The sequence below is a fragment of the Octopus bimaculoides genome, chromosome 7 (assembly GCF_001194135.2).
Source record: "Octopus bimaculoides isolate UCB-OBI-ISO-001 chromosome 7, ASM119413v2, whole genome shotgun sequence".
Taxonomy (NCBI): domain Eukaryota; kingdom Metazoa; phylum Mollusca; class Cephalopoda; order Octopoda; family Octopodidae; genus Octopus; species Octopus bimaculoides.
The window spans coordinates 74,650,277-74,655,706 of record NC_068987.1 but is presented as its reverse complement, the minus strand read 5'-3'; positions in this window follow the sequence as shown (position 1 = coordinate 74,655,706).

The following is a 5,430-nucleotide window of genomic DNA, read 5'->3' as shown; positions in this document are numbered from 1 at the left end:
AGCTACTTTCGAGAAATCTCGAGTTGTGCATGAGAAAGAAAGGAGGGATGTCAGGAAGGGCATCACCATTGCACTTCCAGACGGCAAGGGTCTTCCTATGACGATAACATGCAGTGTCTGTGCAAGACCCTGCCTCAGTAAAGCTAGGCTCATGAGTAGGAAAACTGCAGAATAGGAAGGCACCTGGGAGGGACCTAATAGTTGGATATTGGTACAAGAAGCTGACATTTTAAAGAAACCAATTGATATGTATTTTCAAAAGGACTATAGAAGGTCAGACTGGTACATCACATTGGTTTGCTACAGCAAGGACAAATCTTGTTGCCAAAAATGGCAGGAAACTACAGGCCCATTGCATGCCTAAACAGAATGGATAAACTGTACACAAGTTGCCTCAACCAATTCTTCCAGGACCATAGTGAGTCGAACAACGTTGTGACTGATGAACAGGCTGGTGTAAAGAAGGGAGTGTGGGGATGTGCCGAACAACTTGTATTAAACAAAACTGTACTGTGTGAAGTAAGAAAACAACGCAGAAATCTTGTGACAGTATGGCTTGACTATAGGAAGACATTCGATTCTATCCCTCATTCATATCCCACAATGAATTTGCAGTACCAGTGCTGTTCCCAACATTTGAGATGCTTGATTGGTCTGTAGAGGAAATCCACTCCATAGATATCAAAACCCGCAAATCCTGACAACAACTGGGAACTTCCACAGAAACAGTGATGTTGACAGGCTTTAAGAAGAATTGAAGGTGGTAGAGGCCTGAGATCAATGCAGACGGCCTTCGAATGCCGTATGGTATCACTCAGGCAGCACCTGCTAAACAACAGCAGCAAAAATAAAAATATAAATGCAGTCCTGAAAAGTGAAGTGAGCAACATTGTACGAGTTGGCAGTGAACACCTCATGAAATACTCTCTTCCTGATGATCTCCTATACAGACCCCAAAACAGCTGGGCTCTCTTACCTCAGAGAAGACCTGGATGGAAAGCACTCAGCATACAAAATAAAGTCCATGCATGGCTATGTTGCCCGGAAGCTTGAAGAAGACAGTAGAATTGACACGAAACGCAGCCTCTCTTGGATACAAGACCATTACATCACATCACACTTTGAAGGCTATGCGTTTGCAATCCCGGAACAGGAGATTGCCACAAAGTACCTGGTGAACAAGAGACACAGTGACGCTCTTGTAATCCCAAGGTGCGACGGCATGTGAAGGGTATCTCATGCTTCTGTGGAAGACATCACGTATGCTATCCTAAAGCAGCTGTCCTAAAATGTTGTCACAGTACTACCTCCCTATGCGGCACAATGTTGTTGCTAAAACAATTTACAATGCCATCCGCAAAAAAGACTGTCCTGAAATAAATTTAGAAAATCCCTCTGTTATGGAATACATTCATAAACACCAACTCATGGAATACTGATGGAGTATTCCCATCAAAACGTCGGTCAAATGTAAGCATAACAGGCCGGATATTGTTGCTTGGGACAGGGGGGAAAAAGTATGTACCATCAGAAAGATTAGCTGCCTTGCAGATATAAATATCTCTTTGAAAATCAAAGAAAAATAGGATATCTATGGACAACTGCTTTGAAACTTCCAGTTTCTATATTCAGACTATGAATTCATATTCATACCAATGACAAAGTAGTAAACACTTATGTTATGGACTTCATTGACTTACGCCTGTTTCTGCTATAAGATGCGATACATTCATAGTTGAGTGTTTGAGTATCACCCTTTAGCTTGGATGAAGCTATATATATATCTTCATACATACCCACACAACACACACACACATATACACGTACACATACTTATACACATACATATGTGTTTGTGTGTGTGTGTGTGTATATATGTGCGTGTGTGTGTGCGTACAACTTACAGGTGCTTCTGCTATGAAACAGAAATGCATGTATGTATGTACGTGCGTACATATGTATGTATGTATGCATGTATGCATGTATATATATATATATATATATATATATATATATATATATATATATATATATATATATATATATATATATATATATTAATATGTGTGTGTCTCTATGCATGTACGTTTGTCTGTATCTGAAAAGCATTAACGATAAGAAGCACTATTTCGAGGTGAGGAAGGACTGTACGGCTCACTATGTTTGACATAAGCAGAAGTAGCATATCCCGATAATGTTAAGTGGCTGATGAATTAACTGTGAAACAAGTAAAATGCTCGTAAAGAATGAACAGTACAATTAGATAGCAGATAAACATTGGAATACCTAATATGAGAAAGAGTCGCTCGCACGCTGCATTGTAATCTGTGACAAGGCCACCCAATATGTGAAAGAACCGGGATAGCGTTCCTTCTGCAGGCTTGTTATTCTTTTAAATGTCAAATTGGATGTTAATATAATTTGCATTAAAATCTAAGACAAAATGCAACGTGTCATAAGTGTGGTGCATTGATGTTCAAAAAGTTAACAGTGGGGTCCCAAGTGCACTTTAAAGGTGAAATAATCTGTATGTGCGTATATGTAGAAAGTGTATACACACACACACACACGCACACACACACGCACACACACACACATATGTATATAAATATGTATGTGCATGTATACATATATGTATGCATGTGTGTACGTATGTATGTATGTATGTATGTATGTATGTATGTATGTATGTGTGTATGTGTGCGTGTGCGTGTGTGTGTGTGTGTGTCTGCGTGTGCGTGTGTATGTGTATAATATCACAAAAAGTAATGTTGAATAAAATATTCGTGTAAGTCATTTTTTAAACACGTTCGAGTGTATTCGGACGTTATAAGACCTTTCGCCACGGAAATGGTCTCAGAAGAAAATTCTCGACCTAGGCATGTGTGAAAACACATTTTTAGGACTGTGAGTGACGTCATTGGATTGTAGGACGCATGCATTTCCGCAATGTTCCGAACCTGTGGCTCACAACCCGATAAGGACAAAATTATTCTTATTAAGAAAGCATGCAGGACACATGCTAATGTGCGCAAAGTTTGGTCAAGCTAGAATTAAATAAATAATGTCGTATCGAAAGGCTTTCAATAAAATATATTTATGTAAAGACATACTTAATGCGTTCGAGTTTATTCAGACGAGATAAGATCTTTCGCTGCGGAGGTAGTCCTGCGAGGAAATATTCAGACGTGGCTGAAGACATTTTTTTTCTGTGATAGGGTGTTGAATGCCGTCATTGTGTTGTAGGACGCACACGTTTCTGCGTCGTTCCGCTTCGTCAGCTACGACGGGACTATTTCCGCAGTGAAAGGCCTTATCACATCCGAATGCAGACTAGCGTGTTAAATATGACTTTTCCCGAATAAGTTTTATTCAACACTGCTTCATGCGACATTATTTATTTAATTCTAGTAGGACCAAATTTAAGTAAAAAAAGAAGTTATCTTGGTTTTAATTTTGAAGTGTGAAACTTTTAGCATCAGGTACAGTCTGCATGTATACACCTTTATTTAGATTTCAGAATGCCCCTCAAATGAATATTACGTTGGCGTTAGCACACATCCCTGTCTGACTCCTCTTGTATGATCAAGTGTCCAGAGCTGAAGTTCATCTGCATGACTTGAATCCTTATGCCTGTGCAATATATTTCCGAGAAAACATGTGACATTATTTATTTAATTCTAGTATGACTAAACTTCAAGTAAAAAAGTGTTGTCTTGGTTTTAATTTTGAAGTGTAAAACTTTTAGCATCAGGTATAGTCTGCATGTATAGATCTTTATTTGAATTTCAGAATGCTCCAGAAATGTCTGACAATTTGAATATAACGTTGATGGTAGCACGCTTCCCTGCGTGACTCCTGTTGTATGATCAAGTGCCCAGAGCTGGAGTTCATCTGCATGACTTGAATCCAGTGCAATATGCTTCCATGTAAGCACGCCGGGCGAAATGCTTAGCGGTATTTCGTCTGCCTTTACATTCTGAGTTAAAATTCCGCCGACGTCGACTATACCTTTCATCCTTTCGGGGGTCGATAAATTAAGTACCAGTTGCGTACTGGGGTCGACCTAATCGACTGGCGCTCCCTCCCCAAAAATGTCGGGCCTTGTAACTAGAGTAGAAAAGAATATGCTTCCGTGTAAACAATTCTAATTTCAATGTTAAAGCAATACAACCAGACACGTCAGAAATATCTTCAGTTCTGCTAAGTTCAATAAAACTAAGAGGAGAGTGCAGCAGTACATCCGCAAGATGAAGCTGAAGTGGTGCAAAAACAAAACTATTGATCTGCAGACGTTTCAACGACATACAGAAACAGAACAAAATGACGAAGATGCGGGTTCGAGTCGCACAGGCAGTCTTCGACTTCTATCTGAAAAATATTTTTAACCCAATATTCTACTGCGAGATTATGTCAACATGATGATGTAGTTCAGAAATTTGTTTATAAATTGACTCCTCGAACTAGAAGACGGTGTTGTACATTATAATAGTTGCGAGTTCATGGATATCTGGCGCTGTAATCCCGATTCAGTTACGAGAAGAGGAAATGTTTAATTAGTCCGATGTTAGCTGGGATTGCTGGGGCGGAGGTGAGTAGTGAAACAATGTCAAAGCTATAGGAGTGCTACACAGGAAGTCAGTTGATGGATCAACGATGTTCCAGAAAAAAAAAAGGTTAAATATTTAGGCGTTTGGAGACTACTTCCAAGATTGCTCAATGTACCAAGACACGTGGGACAGTAAACTTTGGAAAGAAACGTATCACTGATGTATCAATGGAGGATCCGCAAAAGTTAAGAGAAGTGTAGGTTGCACCTAGGCCAGTTTGCGATAGAAAGGCAACTGCTATGTTGGAAGAAGCCTTCTATAACTCACATGAAGGTGCATACTAACAGACAAGACCTGGATACCAATCTGTTTAGGACGTCGCAGCTCAAAGCCAAGTCCAAGATAACACATATGTCAGTAAGAGAAATGTTTGCTTGGTGAACCAGCACACACACACACACACACACACACACACACACACACACACACACACACACACACACACACACACACACACACACACACACACACACACACACACACCGGTTTACAGAATAGACTCTGTCTACCGAAGCTATTCACAAAAGATTGGTCAAACCGAGGCTGTAAGTCGTAGAAAATATATCTCCGAAATATCACGCAGAATGCAACTCTAATCCTCAACCACGTGACCTTCGTAACCGTACGGTCATGTCAAGCACTAGCGCTTTGGTTTATTTTAGCTATCACGGCCAAGGTTATTCTAGAACGCTGCCTTCGTATTATATGATTATTATAGAGCTAGACAATATACATACATACATACATACATACATACATACATACATACATACATACGTACGTACGTACGTACGTACACATATGTGTATATATATATATA